Raw genomic sequence first — 13,118 nt, forward strand, 5'->3', positions numbered from 1 at the left:
CTTAGAACCCGGTAGGTAAGACACCACAAAATTAAACCGAGAGAAAAACAACGACCAGCGCGCTTGTCTAGGATTCAGGCGCCTGGCAGACTCAAGGTAAATTAAATTTTTGTGGTCAGTCAATACCACCACCTGATGTCTGGCCCCCTCAAGCCAGTGACGCCACTCCTCAAAAGCCCACTTCATGGCCAAAAGCTCCCGATTCCCAATATCATAATTCCGCTCGGCGGGCGAAAATTTACGGGAAAAAAAAGCACAAGGTCTCATCACGGAGCAGTCGGAACTTCTCTGCGACAACACCGCCCCAGCTCCGATTTCAGAAGCGTCGACCTCAACCTGAAAAGGAAGAGCAACATCAGGCTGACGCAACACTGGGGCGGAAGAAAAGCGGCGCTTGAGCTCCCGAAAGGCCTCCACAGCATCAGGGGACCAATCAGCAACATCAGCACCCTTTTTAGTCAAATCAGTCAATGGTTTTACAACATCAGAAAAACCAGCAATAAATCGACGATAAAAGTTAGCAAAGCCCAAAAATTTCTGAAGACTCTTAAGAGAAGAGGGTTGCGTCCAATCACCAATAGCCTGAACCTTGACAGGATCCATCTCGATGGAAGAGGGGGAAAAAATGTATCCCAAGAAGGAAATCTTCTGAACCCCAAAAACACACTTAGAACCCTTCACACACAAGGAATTAGACCGCAAAACCTGAAAAACCCTCCTGACCTGCTGGACATGAGAGTCCCAGTCATCCGAAAAAATCAGAATATCATCCAGATACACAATCATAAATTTATCCAAATAATCGCGGAAAATGTCATGCATAAAGGACTGGAAGACTGAAGGGGCATTTGAAAGACCAAAAGGCATCACCAAATACTCAAAATGGCCCTCGGGCGTATTAAATGCGGTTTTCCACTCATCCCCCTGCTTGATTCGCACCAAATTATACGCCCCACGGAGATCAATCTTAGAGAACCACTTGGCCCCCTTTATACGAGCAAACAAATCAGTAAGCAGTGGTAACGGATATTGATATTTAACCGTGATTTTATTCAAAAGTCGATAATCAATACACGGCCTCAAAGAGCCGTCTTTCTTAGACACAAAGAAAAAACCGGCTCCTAAGGGAGATGACGAAGGACGAATATGTCCCTTTTCCAAGGACTCCTTTATATATTCTCGCATAGCAGCGTGTTCAGGCACAGACAGATTAAATAAACGACCCTTAGGGTATTTACTACCCGGGATCAAGTCTATGGCACAATCGCACTCCCGGTGCGGAGGTAGTGAACCAACCTTGGGTTCTTCAAAAACGTCACGAAAGTCAGACAAGAATTCAGGAATCTCAGAGGGAATAGATGATGAAATGGAAACCAAAGGTACGTCCCCATGAGTTCCTTTACATCCCCAGCTTAACACAGACATAGCTCTCCAGTCGAGGACTGGGTTATGAGATTGCAGCCATGGCAATCCCAGCACCAAAACATCATGTAGATTATACAGCACCAGAAAGCGAATAACCTCCTGGTGATCCGGATTAACACGCATAGTCACTTGTGTCCAGTATTGTGGTTTATTACTAGCCAATGGGGTGGAGTCAATCCCTTTCAGAGGTATCGGAGCCTCCAATGGCTCCAAATCATACCCACAGCGTTTGGCAAAGGACCAATCCATAAGACTCAAAGCAGCGCCAGAGTCGACATAGGCGTCCGCGGTAATAGATGACAAAGAACAAATCAGGGTCACAGATAGAATAAACTTAGACTGTAAAGTGCTAATTGAAACAGACTTGTCAGGCTTCTTAGTACGCTTAAAGCATGCTGATATAACATGAGTTGAATCACCACAATAGAAGCACAACGCATTCTTTCGTCTAAAATTCTGCCGCTCGCTTCTGGACAGAATTCTATCACATTGCATATTTTCTGGCGTTTTCTCAGTAGACACCGCCAAATGGTGCACAGGTTTGCGCTCCCGCAGACGCCTATCGATCTGAATAGCCATCGTCATGGACTCATTCAGACTCGCAGGCACAGGGAACCCCACCATAACATCCTTAATGGCATCAGAGAGACCTTCTCTGAAAATCGCCGCCAGGGCGCACTCATTCCACTGAGTAAGCACAGACCATTTGCGGAATTTTTGGCAGTATATTTCAGCTTCATCTTGCCCCTGAGACAAGGACATCAAGGCCTTTTCCGCCTGAAGCTCTAAATGAGGTTCCTCATAAAGCAACCCCAAGGCCAGAAAAAACGCATCCACATTGAGCAACGCAGGATCCCCTGGTGCCAATGCAAAAGCCCAGTCTTGAGGGTCGCCCCGGAGCAAGGAAATTACAATCCTGACCTGCTGTGCAGGGTCTCCGGCAGAGCGAGACTTCAGGGACAAAAACAATTTGCAATTATTTTTAAAATTTTGAAAGTGAGATCTATTCCCCGAGAAGAATTCAGGCAAAGGAATTCTAGGCTCAGACACAGGTGCATGAACAACAAAATCTTGCAAATTTTGTACCTTTGTGGCGAGATTATTCAAACCTGTAGCTACACTCTGAAGATCCATTTGAAACAGGTGAACACAGAGCCATTCAAGGATTAGAAGGAGAGGAAGAGAGGAAGGCTGCAGTATAGGCAGACTAGCAAGTGATTCAATTAAGAGCACACTCAGAACTAGAGGGGAAAAAAAAAAAAAAAAAAATTGTAGCAGACTTCTTTTTTCTCTCCTTTCTCAGCCAGTAATTTAACCCTTTTTTGGGCCGGTCAAACTGTCCTGATTCTCAATGGCGAGAGAACATAGCCCAGCATATATGAGAACTAGCTCTTGGAAGATGGAAACTATACTGACCATGAACTAAACCTGCCGCACAACTAGAAGTGGCCGGGTAGCATGCCTACGTTTTTTTATCCCTAGATGCCCAGCGCCAGCCGGAGAACTACCTAATCCTAGCAGAGGAAAAGACAGTCCTGGCTCACCTCTAGAGAAATTTTCCCAAAAGGCAGACAGAGGCCCCCACATATATTGGCGGTGATTTAAGATGAAATGACACACGTAGTATGAAAATAGGTTTAGCAAAATCGAGGTCCGCTTACTAGATAGCATGAAGACAGAAAGGGCACTTTCATGGTCAGCAGAAAACCCTATCAAAACACCATCCAGAAATTACATTAAGACTCTAGCATTAACTCATAACACCAGAGTGGCAATTTCCGCTCACAAGAGCTTTCCAGACACAGTAACGAAACAGCAGCTGTGAACAGGAACAAAATGCAAAAACACACAAGGACAAAAGTCCAACTTAGCTGGGAGTTGTCTAGTAGCAGGAACATGCACAGAAAGGCTACTGATTACATTGTTGACCGGCATGAAACTGACAGAGGAGCAAGGTTATATAGCGACTCCCACATCCTGATAGGAGCAGGTGAACAGAGGGGATGATGCACACAAGTTAAATTCCACAAGTGGCCACCGGGGGAGCCCAGAATCCAATTTCACAACACATCTCTACATGACTCCTATGAGGACTCAGGGTTTACCTTCTATCCTAACTTTCTATCAGCATTATCAAAACATTTTCTATCGAACATTAAGCCTTCTCATTATCTTTCTTCCTTTCTTGCATGCTGGACACCCCATCTATCTCTACGGGCCCACTGCATCCTTCTTCTATCTTTCACCTTTCACTTCTCAGAGCACATTATCAATATTTCTTCACATGTAACCAGTTAAACACATATAACTTTTCTCATATAAACATTATCATCATTTCCTTTGGTCAAGACATTATTGCTACTCATCTTAAGCAATATTACTATCGAAGCGTGACAAATGAACATCCCCTTTAAGAGAGGTCCAAGTCTCTGTGAGGTAGCGTATCTTCTCAAGCTACCAGTCCATACTCATCAAAGGTTCCAGTGCGGTATCTTCGCAAAGAGTCCTTGTTTAAGTAAAACCAGTAGGGAGCGCCTTTAATAAGGTGCAAACTATATACAAAAGAGTTCGGATCATGCACTATTCATGATTCAGCAGTTTTTAAAACTTGTGCAAAACTTTTGGTAACAAAAACAAACAATAGGGATCCCGGGTCAACAAAGGGATCCCTTTAAGAGTTAACCCTTTACGGGTATAGCAACAAAGTAGTGGAACAGTAACTATTTACAGATTCAGGGTATCGAGGTTTATTCTTCTTCTGGCGGTCTTGGTCCCTGACCTCCGACCGCTGCGGCATCTACGCCGGTAGCAGGTCCCGCAGGGGCCGTCAGACCACCCGGTGTCTGGATCTGAAGGCTGACCTTGCTTGCGAGTTCAGCAGCCGCTACTACGCGTACGGTGGTGATGGTCACAAGATCTGACAAATCTGGATCTGTCATGATCGGGGCAACAGGTGACGCCCCCTCAGGTTCACATCGCCGAACATCCCGAGCACACCACCCTTGTGCGCTCCTGTGACGGGTGTACGTCACCTGGTCCCCCCTTCGTAGTGGGTCGCCATTCCGGTCGCAGCAGGGAGTTTTCACATTGTAACTTGTAACAAAGACGTCAGTGGGTAGCCCCGGCTCCTGGATGGAACCCCAACCCCTCTTCGGGTGGAAGGCCAACACAGTCCCCCGCTTTACCACGCCTTTCCTGCCTTGCACAGACTTTCTGCGTTGCGTATCCGGTTGTTCAACCTCGTCTCGATCCTTCCAGTGATGGATTAGGCATTGCTTATATTGCTCCCAGGTGAGCACGGCAAGGGTGAGGCCGTCCTCCCGGGCTCCATCCGGCCCGGTCCAGGGGGTGGCCCACCGGAGGACCACCCCGTCTGGGCCCACATCTATGGGTTCTCCCATCTGGGTTAGTAGCGGAGGCACTAGTTTCCCCATCGTGTTAGAGGTGAGGATCACCCGCTTCACCGAGAAGAAACGATTATTGCTGGGGTGAGGAGCGCTCACAGGAGCGGGATCGATCGGGGGAACCGGACCGGTCCGGGGAGCAGAATCGGCCGGGGGAGTAGGGGCGCTTTCCATACCTGCGCCTGATGTGATTCCACCGGTGTCGATCCGTTCCGCTGACAAGGACACTGAAATCGGCTGCAGCCCGGACTGCGGCTCTTCCAATACGGTCCCCGGACGCGGCTCCGCTCGCTGTGGTTCCTCCTCCGCTGGCTCCGAGATCGGGATTGGTGGACTCAGCTCCGCTATCTGTTCCAGGGGCTTCGGATCCTCCGGCTGCAGGGGACACGGGTCCGCCTCCGGTGAACGAGGGCAAACCGGGACTGCTCCTTCCCCGTTCCGGCACTCGCTGTTCTTCGTCATGGTCTGCTGATCGGTGGCAATGCATGCATCGGACTCCGCCATTTCTCCGGGGCCGAGCTTCTCCATCTCCGGCTTCCCGCTGTTGCAAATCAGGGGGTCGTCCTCTGCTTGAAGGCAGGTCCTCACATTGCAGCCAGAAGCGCAGGGGGCGGTAGCCATTTCTCGCGCCACCCTGGTAGTCTCCTCCCATGGCACGCCCTCCTTGTTCTCTGGCGTAGCAATGGCGGCGGCTTTTGGCGCGAACTTTTGGTGGCAAGTGACAATCCACAGTCTTTGCAATAAAGTACAGTCCAAGCACAATAAATCACAGTTCCAAGGCACACATGACCTGATTCTTTAGGCTTAAGTAAATCCTGTTCGTGACGCCAAGTTTGGAGCGCCCCCACACCGCCGCAGGGCCGAGGGGTACCCGGAGCCGGGCCTCTGGGTCTCAGTCCTGGGGTTGTCACGGTGGCTAGACCCGGTCCGTGGCCCTGTCTGTCAGTGGGGGACGTCCGGTGCAGTAAGTGGTGTTGTAACGGTGCAGTTGTGGAGTGCAGGTCGCGGTAAATAACGAGGACACCAGGTTGCAGTCTCTTTACCTCTTTACTGGAGATCTCTGAGTCCTCAGTCCAGAATACGGTTCACCAGGCTGCGCAAGTCCGGCCGGTCCAATGGCACCTCCAGAGTTCACTTCACAGGTGGAAATCGGTGCCTTCCTTCTTAGCGCTATGTGTTGTAGTCCTCCCCTGCTGTGCTTACGGAAAGTACCCCACAACCGTTGTGTCTGTTTCTTAAGTTCCCTCACAACTCGATTAAATGATGTTCTTCTAATCTTCCGTCCCTTCCTGATGTTACAGTTAGAACGGCACCCGTTTGTCGGATAGGCCTGGAGTTCTTCCGGGACCCTAGAGATGCCCCTCTCCCGCAATTGCCTCCCAAGACTTCATAGGTGATATGTGTTAGACAGCCCGCCTTAAACTGACTGTCCTGCCGCTGTTTAGAGTATTGCTTGAAGCTGAATGTTATAATACTCCCTCGGCGTTCCGGCCACCGGTAGTGCGCCTCAGTAGGGTGTTGCTCCGGTCTTACAGCACGACCCCTACTGGAATTCTCCTATTGCTTGATCTCGTTTCTCACTCAGCACAATCTATCTCGCTTCTAGTCCTTTCTTGGATCCCGCCGCTTCCCGGAGCTGGCGCGGACCCGTTACGTTCTTTTCAATGCCAAGCCTCTGTCAGGATCCCACCCCTGACAGACCCTACTGTCTCTTCCTCCACAACACCCTCTGCCACTAGGTGTTGCTTCGTCCAATCCAGTCAGCTTTCTGATCTACTTCCTGCCTGACCCCCAGTTTACCCACTATGGTGGGGAGTGGCCTAATGAATAGAACCCTTAGCTCCCCCCGGAGGCCCGGCTGTGAAATGTATTGGTGTCTGTGATACCTGGTCAGATGAACTCCTTCAGTGCCATCGGACGCACCATGGCTCCCCATAGTGGCGGAGCCACAGTACTGCAACGACCAGGACTCTGGGGCGCTGCACATGTGTCGCGACTGTGTGACAGTCACAACACATGCATGGCTAGCCTGTTTGCTGGGCTATCCATGCATATGTCTTCATTAGGGCCTTTGATGGTGAGGATAGGCTGGTTTGCCGGTAGACACCAAGTACCACTCCTGAGCAATCCCTGGGATTGCAGCACATGACTGGAGGGCCAGATGCACAGGTAGGAGGTATATAAGGGCGATACAGAAGCGTAGTCTGATGGTCCAAGCTTGGAGCAAGTATAAGGAGGTGGCGGGGACCCTCAACTGCCTCCTCTCTCTTATACACTGAGCCCATGCGGCACCCCAGTGGTTCCCTCATGGTTTATATGGTGATGTGGATTAATGTGCAATGTTTTACCAGTGTAATGTGCTGTGTTTATTATGCTTGTTCTTATACTATGTATATTGTAATGTGCTGTGTTTGTTATGCACAAGCTTAAGGATAGAATGAGTTAATTTGCTGGGAGGAGTTTAGCAAAGAGGCTGTACAGCAGGCTCTTGGAGAAAGAACTTCCTGCTCTGGGAGAAGGGCCTGGGCAGGCTAGCCCAGGGCAAGACGCTCTCCACATCCAGAAACAGAGGATACTCCAACCGGGGGATACAAGATGCCACGGACTGTCGGGCAGTGTGGATGGGACCTGGTACTGTGGGAATGTCTCCAGAAGGACTGTTGTGGTTCTCAAATCTGGATGGGAGCCATTGAAGCTTTCAGAAGTTGCAGGGACAGAGCAGGACACATTGTGTTAATTACAGTAAAGTTTTCCCATTGAAACATAACTGTGGCCTGTGGTGTTTTCCTGAATACTCATCCCCAGCGGCTGAAGTGAGCTTGTGATGAAGGTAAATGACTGTGCCGCAAGACTGGGACTTCACTTGTCTGTTTGTGTGCAAGGGGCCGGGGTGCTCACTGACTGGGTCTTAGTTAACTCGGCCATGACTACCACCCCGTGCCACCTTGTTACACAGGCAGCACATGTTCACAATACAATGCCGGAGTCAGGGATGTAGAAGTCAAACTGTGCCGATAAACAGGCCGGATTGATAATGGGAGACAGAATATGGAGATATTCAGAATCAGGAGTGATGGGAGGAGCTGTGAAATATAAACCTTGCTGGCACGGGATAAGCATAGGAATCTAATCTCTGCAGGACACAACAGGGTTAAATTCCTGCAGAGATTGGTCATACCCACCTAAAGTCAAATCGAAACAACATGCAGATATAGCAGTGGTGAGGAGTGCTGCAAGAGGCAAACTCCAGGAGACTGCCTGATACAAGGAGAAGCCGCGCAGTGACCATAGTGAGTAGGGCAGGGCTGAGGAGGCATGCAAGTTACCGCCATGACAATCAGAGACTGATGTTAGAGCAAGGGGCTCGGCTCACAATCTCCATTCTAATTCATCCCAAAGGTGTTATCTAGGGCTGAAGTCAGAGCCAAACTCCCCCAACCAGGTCTTTATAGACCTTGTGCTCTGGGCACAGTCATAGTGAACAGAAAAGGACCTTCCCCAAACTGTTCTCACAAAGCTGGAAGCTTCAATTTTCCAAAATGTCTTATATGTTGAAGCATTAAGATTTCCCTTTACTGAAACTAAGAGCTTAGGCCAAACGATAGTCTGGGGGGTGACTGCTTTACACCAAACCAGCGGCATTATTCTACATGATGGAAGGCTTGCAGGCCTCCACTTTATACCTTTGACAATGAGACAATGAAAAACCTGATTCAATGAATACTTTTCTCCATATGTAGGGTATCAGCATGTATGCCTATCTTTGGGTTTTAAGGGGTAACTTATTTCCCTGTTGAAAGAGAATTACCTATGTAAGGATACTTACAGGCCATGCAATACTACTCTGGACTCTTAGGATTGCTACTTCGAATAGGTGAATATAGATCAAATCCTCTTTCTCTCTGAAGAGGCAATTTGCATATTTAATTTCCCAGAGGAGCATTGCATGACCTATAAGTCTCCTTACACTCTCATGTCACACTCTACAAAGAGGGATATTACCCCTCAAACCCGTCATAAGCCTCTCATAGAACCAAATCAGATCCAAATCAGATCACTTGCTTTGCACTGAGGAGGAGCAATACCCCAAAACAGGTGTCTGCAAACAGAGATACTGGTGTGGATTTAATCCTAGGTCACATGACAAGGCTCATTAAAGGGTCTGACGAGGCAATTTGCATGCCTATCTCTATGCAATAAAATCAAATGCCCTCTGTAGGAAATGATGTAGTTGTCACTCAGCTTCCCAGTGCTAAAGGTGACAAGATACAGCATTTTTCTTTTCACAGCTTTATATGTACATATCTATTGTGTAATAATGACAGGAGCTGCAACTTTTCCAGTGATGATTCCACATTAATGAGGTGATTTTTTTATCCGCTCGTTCGGCTCTGCTGCACGCTGGCTTCCTCATTTTCTTTATCTTCTCCTGTTGAACTGCAGCCTCCTTAAATTTCAGTGCAATTACCAGTGGCCCGGGCCATTTGTGTGGCCATTTACCTTATGTAATGATGGTTGAAAAGGATAATTATGCTGATTATACTGCTCCTCTGTGCTGTTTGTTATCCGGTGACAGCTGTCTGTGTGGGGAGAACAGGCAGTCTCTCTACTTACATTGTTTCGCCTCTGCCTGTCAGAAAAGTTGAGACTTTTCACCTTGTCGTGACTCACTAATTTTTCAGGTTCCTGTCATTGCTTTGCAACTACGTTAACATTTTTCTGCAAATTTCAACACGTAAAAATCCCATATAACCATCATATCAGACTGCATGTAAAAAAAACTGAAAAAAATACCTACACAACCGAGCCATATATTTCAAAGTCAAAACTCAAAATCTCACATCAAAGGGATTTACCTATCTCAAGTGAAGACATTATCGGATATGATATCACTTTCTTATAACTGGGGTCTGAGCTTGTCTGTCCCCCTCATCATGGGAACGTGGCATTCTCTTCTGACTTTCCAGCATAGCTGAGCTCCCAGTCACTTTAATGGGGCTAGGCTTCAGTTTTCTGTGCACCGGGTACCCAAGAGGGTATGTGTAAGGGAAACTGTGTGCCCTTCATTCTCATAAGTAGTGGGTGTCTCAGGGTTTGGACCCCCTTTGATCGCATATTGATGACAATATAGCATTCCTTTATACATTTGTGAAACTCCCTTAAGCTTTCATCACAAAAATATCTGGCAGATAGCAGTGTGCTAACAGGCAGAGCTGAAGAATAGTTTTGGACCCCTTCACACGGTGACAGCAAGATTCTGGTTCAGAGAGGGTCAAGATATAACTGTAAATAAGGCCAACATTCATTGCCCAACTACAGACCACAAGGTCCTTACTGGTCATGCATTTCCTGAACTCAAAGCCTCATATATGTCTATGATATGAGGCTGTTGAGTTTGGGTCAGGCTGGTCTGGACACTTCAGTCCATACTTCGACTGTGAATGTCAGATGTGTGGCACCAGCTGAATTGGACCTATCAGGTCCTGACAGCTGCAGCCTGACAAGACGTTATTAGCTGCTTTCAAACCTGAACACTCAATCACATGTAGCATGAACTAGGATTCCAGCAGTGGCGTAACTTGAAATTTTTGGACTCCAATGTAAAATCTTCAACAGGACCCCTAAAAATCCTTGGTTTTCTTATATGAATCTGAGGTACATTTTGGTTTTGCCAGGCTCCAGGGCCTGGATGCGACTGAATCCCCCATACCCACTACAGTAACCTTGCTAGATTTTAGCATTATAGCAGTGTTCAGGTCTGAGAAGTCTCTGGTCCTGGAGCCGACATCATAACCTAAACCAATCATGTCTTAATAGGGGCATTCAGACCAGAGACTATTAATGTATATATAGTAACTAGTGATGAGCGAATACACTCGCCACTATTCGTTACTCGCCCGAAAAGTACTGTAGTCAGGCTTTTCGTTACTCGGTGAATAATTAGGTATTCACTTCGGTATATTTGAGTGACCCGCCCAGCTTGCCAATCGCAGTATTGCCAGCTCCATCTTTGGTGTGGCATTTCTGTGACTGGCTGGCCTTCCAGCATCATATGGAATATTTAAAGGCTGTCGGTGCCATCTTGCACACATTGCAGCCGGAAACAGCATAGGCAGAGCGTAGTTTGGGGGTAGGAACTATTAAAGTTGTGTAGGGAGAGTGATAGAAGTTTATACTGATCATTTCATTCATTCAAAAAGCTCTTTTAAGAGCTGAAGACTGTGAAGAGATTAGATTACTTGTTTGTTAGGTGGGGATTTCAGTAGCAGTGAGAGATTTAATAGGAGCAAGGGAGGGTGGGTGAAAGGCAGGCATCTGGGTGGGTGTTCTGATCATTGCAAGTACATGCTGCAGATCTATGCTATTTTCAACTGTGTTGTATAGTAGTTATTATTAGGAACAAACTGTGAGATTAGGGTGAAATAGGGAGGGTTTTATCCACTACCAAAATATAAAAATCAGCTATTTGTAGAGGGAAATAATATTAGGTAGTAACAGTATATACAAAACAATTATTTGGGGAGCTATATAAAATTCCTGTCTAGCAGCCTATGTCTTTTTTTTTTACACAAAATAATACTCATCTCTGCCAGCATATAGTAACATCCATTCTTTAATCTAATGGCTAAATAATATTCTTCATCTATTGCTTAAATACTTAATATTTATCTGCGACTGGCGGAAAACTTCTTGAGAAACAGAAACGTCACGATTTCCCATCAATTTCCGAGTCTGCTGTTGGCGTGTCTCATAAAGGCGATTTTAAAAAATTCCCCCGTTTCCTTATCTAACAGTTGTGCGACTGGCGCAATCCAGGTAGAGATGTTACGTGACAACTTAGCAGAGGCAATAATCTTCATTACTCAGTATTTGGAGTGTGTCAGCAAGGCGATTGAAAAATAATTAAGAATTTTCTCTTGCCTTAAAAAACTAAGTTTCTTTATCTAGCAGTTGTGCGATTGGGGCAACTCCTGCAGAGATACACAAATGTGACTATTTACCTGTAAATAACGCCAGTCTGCTGTTGACATGTTTAATCAAGTGGCAAACTCCCAAGAAATAGCCACACATTTCTAGATAGAGTGAATTTCTACCTTTGTAAGAGTAGTTGTAAAAAATAAAGGCAGTATTTTTTTGTTTCATAAGCATAACGCATTAAATATGAGAAAGGGTGATGTTAAGGGACGTGGATGTGGGGGTGCCCGCCAAGGCTGTGTGATAGATCCAAAGGTGATTGTATCTAGTTCTAGGTTCCTGTTAAAATTTGGTCAACGCGCTACACCAATAACGAACCCAGAGAAGTGCGAGGATGTTGTAGGTTAGATGGCAGACAAAGGCTCCAGTGTGTTGATAAGCAGCACCATGAAGTCTTCCACATGGTCCAGTCTCAGTAGTCAAGAGACTGGGCCTCTGAATCCTCAACCTGGTCCTTCTTCCTCCCACCATCAAGAGTCCCAGGAGACATATGACCCCAAGGCTGGCCACTCTGCGGAACTGTTTACATTTTCTTGTAATTTGTCAAGCCTCTCAACGTGCACTACTAAAGAGGGTCATGAGGAGGTGGAGTGTAGTGATGCCCAAACATTTGTGCACCCACTAACAGGAGAAAGGCACGTTGGGGAAGGTGGTCAATTGATGTCTGAAGAGGAGGATAATCATGAGGCACAGTTGCCATCAGGTCAGTCTCAAATTGCAGCTCAGAAGGAGGATCAGATTGAGGAATTGGAAGATGATGTGGCCGATGATGAGGCCACTAATCCAAACTGGCATGGTGGCACGCCAAGAGCACAGCAGTACAGAGAGGGATGGATCCATACCAAGAAAACAGGCAAGAAGAGATAGTGGTTTGCCCAGAGTTAGAACTTAGTCAACTGTTCCACAGAGCCCCCCACTCGGCTAGATAACAAACCAAGGGTGCGCTGTCCCCGTCTGGCATTTTTTTCCTGTAAGCCCTTCAGATAAAACAACAGTAATTTGAAACATCAGCCATACCAAGGTAAGAAGAGGCAAGAACACTGTCAATCTGAGCACCACCAGCATGCAAAAGCACATGGCAGCCAAGCACCCCAGTAGGTGGGCGGAACAAATCTGTGTCTGAGGGTGAAACCACTGCCCCTTCCCCTGTGTTACGGCCTTCCCAATCTGCTGACCATGAAGCATGTGCTGATACCTCCTGCCCACAACCAGCAGTTGCACACACACAACAGTCAGCAACCAAATTCCTCTTCTTTGTCCCAGTGCAGCGTTCAGTTGTTCCTGCCCCAGACATTTAACAGAAAGCAGAAATAT

This window comes from Ranitomeya variabilis, chromosome 1 (assembly GCF_051348905.1).
Source record: "Ranitomeya variabilis isolate aRanVar5 chromosome 1, aRanVar5.hap1, whole genome shotgun sequence".
In the NCBI taxonomy this organism is placed as follows: domain Eukaryota; kingdom Metazoa; phylum Chordata; class Amphibia; order Anura; family Dendrobatidae; genus Ranitomeya; species Ranitomeya variabilis.